The sequence below is a fragment of the Castor canadensis genome, chromosome 4, assembly GCF_047511655.1.
Source record: "Castor canadensis chromosome 4, mCasCan1.hap1v2, whole genome shotgun sequence".
NCBI lineage: Eukaryota > Metazoa > Chordata > Mammalia > Rodentia > Castoridae > Castor > Castor canadensis.
Genome location: NC_133389.1, coordinates 27,602,085 through 27,616,767, shown reverse-complemented (window position 1 = coordinate 27,616,767; position 14,683 = coordinate 27,602,085). Strand labels below are relative to the sequence as shown.

Sequence of the window (14,683 nt, the reverse complement as noted above, 5' to 3'; positions counted from 1 at the left end):
CTTTATCTTTTGCTGGTGCAAGTCATAGCTAAATCAGGTAGCAGTGTAGAACTCCTGTCCTGGAATTAGAGGCTGGATGGGAATCCCACCTCCTCCACTCACCAACTCTGGGATCTTGGTAATTGCCTCATTTTCTCTTCTGTAAAATGGGTGACTAACTGGAGGGCTTGCACAAGCTCATCCTTGTAAAGCGGTTGGGGATAGTCTTAGCACCAGTGCACGCCATAGTCAGAAGGGGTCTGAAGTGCCCAGAAAGCATGTCCAAGTGAGTGAGGACAGTATCTGCAGTGCAGGCTGGGCCTTTAACCCACAGCCTCAGTGGTAGGCTGGGTTTGCTTGGGATCTCAGAAAGCCCTGCTGTGCACTCCCTCCAGGGCCAGGGTACTGGGTCAACTGTCCCCTCTCTTTCTATGAGAAAACTCTACCCCACAGCTATGGCGTCCCTGAACTCAGGTTGGCAGGCCAGGAGAGCCCCTCCACAGCATCCCTCTGCAAGCTCTGCTCCTCCTTCAAGGGCTGCTTCCAGGGGCCTTGTGGTTCTATTTGAGCTGTGGATGTCCTTCCCTCATTTTGTAGAAAAAAAATAAGCTCATGGACAGTTCAAAGATTTTCTTCCTTAAAATGTTCTCGAAATTTGGACAACTGGTAACCACTTGTTTATTTTTGGAAGCTTCTAAAAGATGGCAGATTCCAGACTACATTATGCATCTTGTGATGTAAGTGTAATAAATGAGTATCCCATGCATTTCCACAGAGCAGCATCACTCCATGTGCTCGGTCCCCACCCATTTGGAGACCTGCTGCTTAGAAGGGGGTCTAACGAGATCTGTGTGCTCCCCCTAAAAGCTCTCCACCTCAGCAAGTGGCAGAGGAGCAAATTCACTAGAGACCTGAAGTCTTGGCCCATAGCCTCTGTTTACTCTATGAGCTCCCTTACCTCTTGGGATAGGGGCTGTTTTCTCAACTACTACCTTCATACATGTTCAGAAATAAGTAAAGTGAAGCAATGATGGATGACAAATGCGAGGCCTCTGTTTCCAGGTAACAAACTTGGATAGAGATGAGTTTTTGTGGGGTGCTCTTGGGATCAATCCCTATAGAAGGAAGGGAAGGATCACGAGGAGGGACATTCTGACCCTAATGGGAGTTCTGAAACTAGAAGTTTCTATTTTTTTTTCTTTTATTCATATGTGCATACAATGTTTGGGTCATTTCTCCCCCCTTCCCCTGCCCCCTCCCTCTCCCCCCTACACCCTCGCTACCAGGCAGAAACTATTTTGCCCTTATCTCTAATTTTGTTGTAGAGAGAGTATAAGCAATAATAGGAAGGAACAAGGGTTTTTGCTAGTTGAGATAAGGATAGCTACACAGGGAGTTGACTCGCATTGCTTTCCTGTACATGTGTGTTACATTCTAAATTAATTCTTCTCCAGCTAACCTTTTCTCTAGTTCCTGGTCCCCTTCTCCTATTGGCCTCTTTCGGTTTAACGTGTCTACATTAGTTTCTCTGCATTGAGGGCAACAATTGCTATCTAGTTTTTTGGGTGTCTTACCTATCCTCGTACCTCCCTTGTGTGCTCTCGCTTTATCATGTGATCTAAGTCCAATCCCCTTGTTGTGTTTGCCCTTGATCTAATGTCCACATATGAGGGAGAACATACGATTTTTGGTCTTTTGGGCCAGGCTAACCTCGCTCAGAATGATGTTCTCCAATTCCATCCATTTACTTGCAAATGATAAGATTTCATTATCCTTCATGGCTGCATAAAATTCCATTGTGTATAAATACCACATTTTCCTAATCCATTCATCAGTAGTGGGGCATCTTGGCTGTTTCCATAACTTGGCTATTGTGAATAGTGCTGCAATAAACATGGGTGTGCAGGTGCCTCTGAAGTAACCTGTGTCACAGTCTTTTGGGTATATCCCCAAGAGTGGGATTGCTGGATCATATGGTAGGTCAATGTTTAGCTTTTAAGTAGCCTCCAAATTTTTTTCCAGAGTGGTTGTACTAGTTTACATTCCCACCAGCAGTGTAAAAGAATTCCTTTTTCCCCAGCATCCTCGCCAACACCTGTTGTTAGTGGTGTTGCTAATGATGGCTATTCTATAACAGGGGTGAGGTGGAATCTTAGTGTGGTTTTAATTTGCATTTCCTTTATGACTAGGGATGGTGAGCATTTTTTCATGTGTTTTTTGGCCATTTGAATTTCTTCTTTTGAGAAAGTTCTGTTTAGTTCACTTGCCCATTTCTTTATTGGTTCATTAGTTTTGGGAGAATTTAGTTTTTTAAGTTCCCTATATATTCTGGTTATCAGTCCTTTGTCTGATGTGTAGCTGGCAAATATTTTCTCCCACTCTGTGGGTGTTCTCTTCAGTTTAGAGACCATTTCTTTTGTTGAGCAGAAGCTTTTTAGTTTTCTGAAGCCCCATTTATCTATGCTGTCTCTTAGTTGCTGAGCTGCTGGGGTTCCACTGAGAAAGTCCTTGCCTATACCTATTAGTTCCAAAGTATTTCCTACTCTTTCCTGTACCAACTTTAGAGTTTGGGGTCTGATATTAAGGTTCTTGATCCATTTTGAGTTAATATTGGTATAGAATGATAAACATGGATCTAGTTTCAGTTTTTTGCAGACTGCTAACCAGTTTTCCCAGCAGTTTTTGTTGAAGAGGCTGTCTTTTCTCCATCATATATTTTTAGCTCCTTTGTCAAAGACAAGTTGGTTATAGTTGTGTGGCTTCATATCTGGGTCCTCTATTCTGTTCCACTGGTCTTCATGTCTGTTTTTGTGCCAGTACCATGCTGTTTTTATTGTTATTGCTTTGTAATATAGTTTGAAGTCGGGTATTGTGATACCTCCAGCATTGTTCTTTTGACTGAGTATTGCCTTGGCTATTCGTGGTCTCTTGTGTTTCCAAATAAATTTAATGGTAGATTTTTCAATCTCTTTGATGAATGTCATTGGGATTTTGATGGGAATTGCATTAAACATGTAGATTGCTTTTGGGAGTATGGACATTTTTACTATGTTGATTCTACCAATCCATGAGCATGGGATGAAACTAGAAGTTTCTTGACAGTTAACCCAAGATGGAGTGATGGTCAGGCCTTTATACCCTCATCTCCCTTGGTCCTCAGAAGGGGGTGTTGACCTCAGACTGAACCACTCTCTTCACCCAGCAACTGTTAGGACAGCAAGTGCTTGTTCCTGGAGGGGTGTGGGTAGTGAATCTCAGCACCTCACATCGAAGCTCTGTAGAACTCCCCAACCAGGATTGATGGAGCCCTCCTTGGGGATGTGCCCCGAGAACACCAGAGTGGATGCTGTGGTTTCTGTTCTCATGGGCCCCACGTGGAGCTTGCACAATGGCACACTGTGCCAGAATTATTCAGAATGTTGTGGAGCCTCCAAGCATTCATATGGAGGCAGAATGGGAGCTAATATTGGAGATGTTTCTGGAATGTTCCCTGGAGGGGTCGTTATTGAGCCACCCATGAGACTCAGGGAGGATTTGGGAGATGGGAGGGTGAAGGATTAGAGGCTCATGAGCTCCTCCACAGGTAGGCAGGTGTGGAGCCAGGGATCCTATCCTTTCCAGGAGTTGCCACATACAGAGTCTACAAACGAAGGCAAATGGGAACTCACTACCCCCACTGTGCTGGCTCCCATGATTCCCTCCTAGGCTGTTAGTCTCAGAAGACCCCACAGGCTCTAAAGCCTGACCTCTTAGCAATTAGAATAGAACAGCTAATGAAGACGTGAGTGGTCCATCGCGTGATGCCTGCCCATGTGGTCAGGGAGCAAGAAAGCCGTTCTCTAAATTAATTTACTTCATTAAGTGAGGCCTCAAAACAATTTACTCCACATGTAAAGCAGATGGAAAAGAAGAACAAAAGAATACCTTGGCCATCCCAGCTATTATCAGACACTAGCTGCATGAGAGAATATCTCTCTGGAGTACAGAGTTGGGCCCCTTGTTGGACGCAAGTTAGTCATGCCCTCTAATTGTAGAACCAATTAAGAATCTATCCATCTCTTTGCCAACACATACTCAAGCTCTGAGTGTCAGCCATCAAATTTGATTTTGCAGGCTCTTTGTGACATTATCTAAGTCACTGATAAGAACAAATAAGACATCTGGAATTAAGAGTATTGGGTATACAATTTTGCGAATATACTAAAAAACACTGACTCCTATGCTTTAAGGGGTTGAATTTTAAGTTTGTTTTCTGATAAGCAGTGTAGGTCCCAGGATGGAATAATGGGGTAATCCTTGAAGCTCTGCAGTCTTGATGCTTGCAGAGTGAGCAACCCTTCCAAAAAAGGATACGGAATTGCTCTGGCTATGATTTGTGCTGTAAGCCTGTGCTAGTGACTAAGGATCATCTTTGACAGTACTGGGGCTTGAACTCAGCACCCTGTGCTTGCCAGGCAGGTGCTCTACCACTTGAATCATGCCTCCAGTCCTATTTTGCTTTAGTTTTGTTTGTTTCATTGTTTGGTTTGGTTTTTGATAAGGTCTGTGGTTTTGCCCTAGGTCAGCCTTGCCTGTGTTCCTCCTACCTATGCCTCCCAGTAGGTGGACCACCATACTAGGTGCACTCCAGCATGCCTCACTCCTTAGTTGATAGGGTCTCCCTGGCTGGTCTTGAACCCAATCTTCACCTCCCAAGTAGCTGGGATTACAGATGTGAGCCTCTATTCTAGGTCTCATGTTTTTGCTTCCAGACCATCTCCTTGGGAGTCTATTTTGGGAGAGATGTCTATATTTCTACAATTTTAAATAATTGGAACTATATATACATAGCTACAGGGAGACAGACAGAGAGGAGAGAGAGAGAGAGAGAGAGAGAGAGAGAGAGAGAGAGAGATTATGCTCATGGGGGCCTAGACACCCCACTGTCTGCCATGTGCTACGAGGATTACTGTGGGAGTCAGTGGTATAATTCAGTCGGAGTTCAAAAGCAGAACCAGAATCTCTGATGTCTGAGAGAAGGAGACATGGACATCCCACCTAAGAAAATGGTGGGCCAATTCACCCTTCCCTTGCCTATTTGTTCCATTCTGGCCCTCAGCAGTTCAGATGATAGATTCCCATCCACATCAGTGAGGGTGAATCTTTTTTACTGAGTTGATTGATTCAAATATGACTCTCCCCAGAAAACACCTCAGAAATGTTTTACCAGCTATCTGGGCAGCACTTAGGCCAGTCAAGATGACACCTAAAGTTCACCCATTATATTTGTTCTCAGGGATTCCTCGGATCATCAGACACAGGATCATTCATGACCTCACATGAAGTGTCTGTTATCATGAATATTGCCCATCCCTTAGGTGAAAGAGCCCTGTCACTGTCCAGTGATCTCCTCCCAGGCCCCAGCATTCTACAAATGCACCAACTAGGTCTTCCTTTTCCAGGCCAATGCTTGTTCTTTCTCAGAAGGCAAACTTGGAATTTGATAGAGCTGCTTTCTTTTATCCACCTCTTCACGTTGTATCATCCACCCCATCAGTAGTCATGCTTCCGTCTACTTTCTTACTGTAAATACAAAAGTATAATTTTAGAGATGTTATTAATATATTTAAGCTTCACTCCTTGACACTGCTTTGACAACCTTACCCCAGATTCTGACTGTCATCACAGACTATGGGAGGCTCCTTATTCCTCTCTGGATCCCATCCTCCTTTTCACATGTGGGACCTGGGTGAGAGTCCCAAGAGATGCCCAGGGCCTCAAACCCCTTTCTGCAGGTCACAGATGTTCTCTGGAGTTTCCGTTCCCTTAGCACCTCAGCATCTGTCCACCAGTCATGGGGTCTTTCATCCCACCAAGGGGACTATGTTTCTAATCTTACCCACTAGGAATTGATCAGGAATTAACTAGTGAGAGTCCTGTACCATCCATCAGCTCATTCACACAAGCAGTTCATTTAGCCCATTCAGAAGTACAGTCAATCCCCCTTGCTCATGGATTCCATATTGCCAATTTGCCTACTTGCTAACACTCATTGGTAACATGAAAATCAGTACCCATGGTGCACAGAGCAGTGAATCATTTGAGTTGCATAGCATGCAGGGTCCCAGCTGAGGTCGGACTAGGTGACACCTGCCTTCTTGTTTCAACTCTCAGACTTTCACAGTCCTGGGCTTTTAGCTCTAGACTTCATGCTTGCTAGGTAGGAGTTCTTCCCCACTTGAGCTCTGCCTCAGCCCACTGTTATACTTTAAATAAGCATCCTTATCATGGTCTTTGTAGTGCATGGTTTTCACACTTGTGTCTTTTGTCGGTGAACTTGCTGTTTACTATGGCATCCAAGCATGGCTCTGAACAGCTGTCTAGTGACCCCATGCCCAAGAAGGCTACGCGATGTTTCCTACAGAAAAAAAGAAAATACGAGTATTATATAAGCTTCATTCAAACAGGAGTTTGTGGTGCTGTTTGCTGTGAGTTCAATGTGAACAGATCAGCCACATATGTTAAATAAGGGGTCTTAAAGCAGAAACACACATAAAAAGAGGTTACGTATTGATCAGTTGGTGAAAATGTGACTGGAGGCTTGCAGGAACCTCAGGAGCAATAATAGTTGAGTGTTTGCTAATTCAGCGTTTGTGGTGATGTTATTGAATGTGAAACTTCGATGAATAACAAGATCAACTGAACTTGTTCTTTTTTTTTTGGTGTTACTAGAATTTGAACTCAGGGCCTTGCAAAGTTTAGGCAGCCACTCTACTACTTCAGCCATGCCACCATGCCTTTTTGCTTTAGTTACTTTTCAAATAGGGTCTCACTTTTATGCTTTGGCCAGCCTGAACCACAATTCTGCCATTTGTGCTTTCTGCATAGCTGGGCTGACAGGTACATGCCATCACACCCAGCCTCTATTGGTTGAGATGGGGTCTCATTAACTGTTTGCCCAGGCTTGTCTCAAACAATCCTCTTGATTTCTACCTCCCAAGTAGCTGGGATTATAGAGATGAGCCACTGTGCCCAGCTGTGCTTGGTCTTTAAAACAGGGTAGAGAGATGATGAAGATAAAGTACTATGTGGCGAGTCATGGGATTTGTACCTGAGTGAGGCGTCCTTTTTGTGCAATGGTGGCAGTGCAGCTGGGGGAGATGAGAGGAATAGGGAAGGGCACATGTCTTGCGCTGGCTGCCGCCTTGCTTGGTTTCATTTGTGTCATCCTGGAATGACACCATCACTGAAGCCCTTGCAGACAGCTCAGCCCACAGTGACTGTCATTGCTTTTCTGTCATCGGGAGCCGGGGTACCGAGAGACAGATCTGTGCTCACGTTGCCCACGGTTTCTCTTTCTATCTCTGCAAGGAAATTGCCCTCATTAGGTCCTTGCTAAAGATAGATAAGAAAATGGGCCAGGCAGCCCCCCACCTGGCAGGCAGCCCTGTCAGATTCGGAGCAAAATGAGTCAGATAGGAATTATTTTTAGGATCTTCTCCCCCTCCTGCACGCCCACCCCCAGGCAGGCTCTCTTGGAAGGAGGAGTAGCTCATTTCTTCAAACCACATATCCAAGTCCATGTTTGATTGAAACACAGCCCCAGACACACCTAGAGTAGACCCCGGGCTTTGAACACATCACAGTGGTCCCCATTATCCTTCCTACAATGCAGTTGCCTCACCTGGGCCCCCGGCAGACTCAACTGCCCCACTGAGGCTGGCTGTGACCTTTCTGTGAGCCACACACCTTCCCTGGGCCCCTTCCCTTTCCTGCCCTTCTTTCCTGGTGCACGCTCCAAGCTTAGGACCTACTCTCAGCATCACATTTTGTGGGAATACAAGGCCCTGGGGACCCTCTCCCAGGGAAGGACCGATGTGCCCCGGCTCAGGCCCCACACCCATGTGGGAATGAGAAAGACATAAAAATGTGCTGCCATGCATTTTGGCAGAGCCGCTCTGCCCACTGAACAATGGGACTCTTCCAGTTCTGTTTCCACTGTTGGGAAGCTAAGCATTACTTTTTTTTTGTCACTCTTGTCCTCTTTGCCCCAGGTATTAGAATCCATTCAGACTCTGCCAGTCCTCAAAGCAAAGCAGGAGACCCAGGGCCAAGAAAGGCAGCTGGAGAGGAGGCCGGGAACATGACTAGTGGCCTGGGGACAGGGGACAGCTGACCAGGAAACTGGCTGTAGACTAATGGTGTCTCCACACTGTGTGTACCTGGGACAGGATAAAGAATGGACATCCCAGGAACCAGCCACCACGTTGACTTAATGACCCTACTTCAGGGGTCCTCGTCTTTTTCTGAAATGCTGAGCATTTGTGGATTGGCTCACATGTACCATCTCCAACCCTGCCTCTCCTCAGAGCCCCAAGTGACTGAGCCCCTGGCACCAACTCAGCCAGCCTCCCATGGCGACAGTGTACATAGTGACAGCCAAGCCCTGGGCCAGGTTCACTTGGCTTCAGGACCAGCTCATCTCTTACCAGCCAGGGGATTTTGGGAAAATGAGGACCCTCACCAAGTGCCTTCCAATGGTCCTCAGGGCCAGGGATGCTCTTAGATGTGCAGGGAAAGGACGGGGCTGGACTAGGAGCTACGGAGTCTAGACTTTGATCCTTGCGGTGTGTTTCAGGGCAACTCCCTTATGTGTTGAGAGCAGTTTTCTCAGCTATAACATGAGATTGTGATCCAGCTCTCAGCTATATTAGAAAGAAAGCAAGGCTGAAGCTAGAAGGACTCTCCTAGTAATATTCCATCCCTTAACCATGGGATGGGGGAGACAGAACGGAGCACACACCAGAGGCCTGGTGTCTCAGTACACATAATTAACCTCTCTTGTGTCACCCACCAAGCCCACATGACCTCTCCAGAAAGACTCAGAAAGGCAGGCCGTGTCCTCTGCTCCTGAGCACATCTTTCCTGCCCCGTATCTGGTCGAGGTCTGTACCCTGGCATCCTGCCATGCTGGGCTGAGTCCCCCACACTCCGGCATCTGGCTGCTTGAGCTCAGACACCACAGGATGAAATCGTACTCACAGATATAGCAGACTGTGTGTCCCCCTGGTTGCAAGGGTCCTTCTCCTGGACCCCCACCAAGCCTGGCCCACCTTTAGCCCAGCCTGGAAGTTGCTCAACAATTCTACAGCAATCCCAGGGGCTCACTGTATACAGAGCACTGCTTTGAGCCTTAAACAAATACTAGTTCTTATAATCTTCCCAACACCCCAGGGAAGGGTTATTTTTATTTCCATTTTGCAGGTGAGGAAAGTAACTCGCACAGGGAAGTGAAGCAGCCCAAGTAACGGGCTCCAGCGCCTGTGATCCTAACAGCTCTCTATCCTCACTTCCTCTTCCACATCCTCATCCTCCCTGTCCTGGGTCCCTTGCTACCCCTGGTGAACCTCCTGGTGCATGGGGGCTTGGGGGCTGCTGTTTGCAGATGGGCTGGGGGTGGGGAGGGCTGCTGCACTATTCAAAGGAATGAATGAATGGTGAAACTTCAGAGCCACCAGACAGGGTCGCCCACCCTTCTGCCTTCCCTGCCCCTACATGAAGTCATTCTTGCCCGTAGTCTCCTCCTTGGGCTGGGTGATTCATGAGTGAACATATTTAGGAAGTCCTTGCAATAGAGCAGACCATTCCCAGGTTGTGGGGTCCCCACGTGGTGAGAGGCAAGAGGGAGGGTGGCATGAGTTCCAGGGGAGTGGGCAGCTCTTGGGGGAGGGTCCCCTCCAGTCACCAAGTCCCCTCAATCTCAGGAGGACAAGGCCAGAGCATGAGGGTGTCCTCCACTCCCCATCTCTCCCCAGCAGTGACCGGGACACAGGTTTTAAAAATACCTAGGAGAGGAGCCTTCCTGCCTGGGTCAGCGTTTACCCTGAGCTCCCAGAGTTATTTCCAAGTCTTCCCAGTAAGTTAATTTTAGCCATTTATTCCAATGCATGTGTTTTAGGGAAGCCAAGGTAGCCACTGTTATGGTTTGGAGTATTTTGGGAGGTCCTGGTTTCCAGAGTGATGCAGGGGCTCAATTAGGCAAGACACCAGTAAACAGAAATAAAATATCTCAGGAAGACAGGCCCTTGGTTCCCCAGAGGTGACACCTGTATGCAGAACCCATGGGAGGAATTAGGGAAAGGGGTCTCCAGGGTGCGGTGTAGCCACCTTTGGTTGGCAGCTGGTGTCCTTCTACCACTCTGCAAACCTGCAGAGATTTGAGTGCCCTTCCAAACATGGGCAGGGTGGAGCTGCCCATTCTTTCCAAGTAGACCTGGACAGAGAGACAGATTCACAAACAGCCCCAGCACCAGGAGTAGACAAGCCAGACACTCGAGTTCACTGACAATTATGGGGCGCTTAAACATCCTAGTCACTAGCACATTAACAGTGTGGAGGCTTTTGGAAGAATTACTACACAGTTTGTAAGCTTTCAAATAGGCCTCAGTGGCCCCTACCAGCGCCCCCTACTGGATCCCCATGCTCCCTGCAGACACGACCTGCTGTACCTGACTCCCGCTCTCCCCTTTCCCACCCTTGCTCATCTTGCTCACCTTGCTCACCAGACCCCTGCCTTTTCTCAGTTCCTTGAACAGGCCTGACTCTCTCCCATCCCCATGCTGGCTGACCCCTAAGCCTAGGATTCTGCTTACCTGGGTCGAGTTCTTACTTCTCTCTCTGCCCTCACCCTTCACTCTTTGAGTCCTTATCTGTCCTCTCCTGACCTGCCCCACAGTTGCTGGTGTGGTCAGGCCTGGTGCTGGCTGAGAGCTCTAGCTGCCAGCTGCAGGCCTCACCTGGGGCAGGTAGCTTGGGGATTCAGAATGGGCAGGAAGCCATCATTTGTACCCAGGAGGCGGGCCCCAGCATCCTGAGTTACCTCTATCTCCAGGTGACAGAGGGGCCAGAACAAAAGCAACTGCCCAGCCAGTACTGACTGCATTTCCCCTGCACCAACACCCCCAACACCACTGCCCTGGGGTTGACTTCAGACTGACTTTCAGCTTCAAGGGGAGGGTTCGGGCACAAAGGATTCAGTTTCAGGCTTCTGTTTGTTGAGCTGACTCTGAACTCAAGAAAGCACTGAAAACAAAGACAAGAAATGTTTTTAGAAAGAAAATACAAGTAAGAAGGCTGTGTGTGTGTGTGTGTGTGTGTGTGTGTGTGTGTGTGTGGCCTGGTAGCCCAAGTGAGCACAACATACACGTTCCAGACCGGCTCAGTATATGTATCAGGGAGCAGATGGCTCAGCCTAGTCACCCTAAGCAGGAAACCTGGTGCCTTTGCACCTGAGCTGCAGCCATGGCACGGAGAAGGCTGGCTGGGGACACCAGGGCACAGGCAGAGAGTAGGATTCTGGCTTTGGCTGGTATTCTAGAGGGCTAAAGATGCTCATACAGGAGTGTGGTGGGGAAGGTGGCCATTAGGATCTCTGTAGGCAGAGCCACACAGACCAGCTCCCTCCGGGTCTCCTCCACCCCTATCCCATCAGTCTCCCACCCATTTCCTGGCCTACTCTGGGAGTTTGGGCTGTGCTACCTGATTCTGTGAGTAATTGAGCATAGCCTCTTATCCTCACCCATCCCTATTGATGACAACAGAAGGGAACCCCACCTCCCTCCACTCCGCACAGATTCCGGTGCCCCCCGCTTACCACTCCTACACCCCACCTTGTGAGCTGGGTGTCGATGGTTGATCTGGCCATAATGGGTAACCCAGGCAGGTCGCTTTGCATTTTCACATTTGCCTTATGTGATCACCTAGATCCAGTGTGTTTCCAGCACACTGGAAGGTTCCCACAAGTGGAAGGCAGCAGGAGGAAGGGAGTGTCATATTTTTTAAGGTAGGATTTTTAGCTCCTAAAAGCCTAAAATCACCCCGCTTGAGGCAAACTCCCATTTTGCCTGTACCTTCATTGCCTGGAAGGCATACAGCAGGAGGCCCTGTAGCGCCCATGTTCCAACCAGTGAGTGGGTGGCCTTGTGAGTGCCGCGTTGTCTAAACTTGGTTTGCATCTCCTTGCTAGATGGACAGCCTCTAGGTATGGCTTCACCTCTCTGAGGTAGATGTCCTGCCTATAGCATAGCACCTTCCACCTTTTACCTACACTGTACAGCTCAAATGACCTTGTGCTCAGAAAGCAAGTTACAATGTCAAGGGCTACACAAAGATGAGGACTCGTGTTTGTGTTTACAGTTGTGTGCATGTGACAACTTTAGAGACTCTGCCAGTCAGCACTGCCAATGAGAATTTGCTAGAAATGGAGGCTGGCCTGAATGTTTGTGTTGGTTATCTCTTGCTACATAACAAACTACCCCAAAACTTAGAGCTTAAAACAAAAAACATAATCTCACAGTTTCCAAGGGTCAGGAGTCTAAGAGTAACTTAACTGGATGGTTCTTCTGGCTCAGGGTCTCTCTTGAGACTGTAGTCAAACTGTCAGCCAAGGAGGTTCAACTGGGGTTGAAGAAGGTTCCAGCATTTGGAGATCTGCTTCCAAGCTCACTCACCAGGTGGTTGGCAGGTTGCAAGGTGGCCCTCTTTTTAGATGTGTTCGTGATGTGCTCATGACCACCTCTAACTTCAACCAAGTATGAACCAAGAGAGTAAAGATGGGTAGACTGGCAGACAGACACCAAGATGGAAGCTGTGGTGTTTTTTTTTACCACCTAGTCTTAGAAATAACATACCTTCATTTCTACCATATCACAATTGTTTATTATTATTGTTATTATTATTATTCTGTTAGCAGCACCAGGATTTAAACTCAGGGCCTCACACTTGCTATGCCACTTGGGCCATGCCCTCAGCTCTCACTTCTACCATATTCTGTTGATCATGCAGACTAACCTTGGAAGGAAGCCATCCAGGGGTAAGAAGGTGAGGGTCACTGGGGCCCATGGCATCCCCCTGCTCACTCCAAGTGATCATATTGTCCTCCAGTGGAAAATCACCTGCCTTTTCCACTGTCTCATTTGATGACAGTGTCAGCTGAGAGTCTAGAATCTCACCATATGGATCAGGTTCAGATGGAAATGGGGTTCTTCAGGTTCCTGAAGTTCAGGTCCTTCTTGATCTGTAGGCCTGTGGCTTAGGGGGACAAGTTAGTATCTCACCTCCAAACACATACCCAACATATAACCATGGGATAGACACCCAGGCTCAGGGTCTCTCTTGAGGGTCTTAAAGGGGGGAGGAGGCGGGGCTTGTGTGGAAACCATGACCTTCAGCTTCTTAAACGTGGTGCTGTTGATTGGGAGGATCGAAGAGCCACACCTTCAAAATCCTTACTGACTATTCTGTCTGACTGAATAGCACTTGGGGACACCACCTTTGGATCTTTCTAGGGTCCTGAGAAAGGGTTTCCTAGACTCACCCTCCACCTCAACTTCGGAAGGTGCTTTCTTGAGAGCGCCTGGATTTGATCTTTACTCGGAAGTCATTTTCTAATTTTAGGATCATTTGCCATCTGGGAAGTCTGGGAATCTTCAAAACTTGCAAGTTCTGGTTCCTTTTTTTGTAACAGTCCTTCTTTTAACTTGTCGCACTCTTCTCACATTGTACTATACCCAGCAAGAAGGAACCAGGCTGCACCTTCAACACTCCAGCTGGAAATCTCCCAGGGAGGACCAGTGAGCCACCAAATACACTGTTTACTTTTCACCTCACCACAAGAGTCCTGGTGCTGCACAGCAAGGCTTTCCCTTCGTCCAGTTCCCAGGACCTATTACTCACATCCCTTAAAGCCCTCGCCTGTACTCAAAGCCTGTATGTCCATTCATAGCGTCTTTAGGGAGCTTGAGGTTTTCACTAACACTCACCTAGAAACCCTGGTTCCTGCTCACTGCCCAAGCCCAAAGCCACTCCCATGTTTTAGATTTTGCTATGGGGGCATCCTACTTCCAGGCACCAAAAGCTGTCCTGGTTTTCTTATGCTACATAATTCGTCCCCAAATCAGCAGTTAAAACAACAAGCATTTGTCAAGCTTGTTTTGTTTGCAGTCAAGCTGTTGGCTAAGACTGGAGTCATCTGAAGACTTGGTCAGATGGGATTAAAAGGGCCACTTACAAGGTCACTAGAATGACTGTGAACCGGAGGCTTCGTTTCATTGAAACTAGGCCTCTCTGTAGGGTGCTCATGACTGAGTGAGTGTACAGAAAGAGAGAGGGAAGAGGAGAGAGAAAGACAGAGCGAGACAGAAAGAGGAGAGATAGAGGTGGGCATTGCCTGATTTCTTGTAACTTAATCTCAAAAGCAACATATGGTCCCTTCTACCATATTGTATTAGTCACACGCTAACCCTTACAGTGTAGAAGACACTAAACAAGGGTGTAACTGCTAGGGATAAGGACCATTGGGGATCCCTTTATCTGTTTAGAGTTCTGTATAATTATTATACAGGGATTTTTCTTCCACTTTAAATAATGCAGGGAAACCTATCAAAGGCTTTGAGTAGGTTGAATTTTTTGTATTTACCCTCTTCTCTGGTTCAACTTCAGATATTTCCAAGAATGTCATGCTTACCCTGTTGTCTACTCTGTCACCACATTCTCTGTGACCACTTTTGTCTACAGGGGAGCATGAGTTAGAATGAAGAAGGTTGGAGCCAAAGGATCTGTTTTCTGAGCTCTGGAACATATCTGTCTCCCAGGGGTCCAGCAGTAGTTCCAGGAAAAGGGAACTTTCCAAGCTATACACATAGACACACACACTTTCCCCTTGAAC

The 14,683-nt window shown here is 47.4% G+C and overlaps 1 protein-coding gene across 5 annotated transcripts in view; it reads left to right on the top strand.

The window, feature by feature from the left end:
• The window catches only part of Ctif (cap binding complex dependent translation initiation factor), a 266,455-nt gene that overhangs the window by 139,700 nt on the left and 112,072 nt on the right, over positions 1-14,683 (top strand). The gene's annotated exons all lie outside the window — the stretch shown is intronic.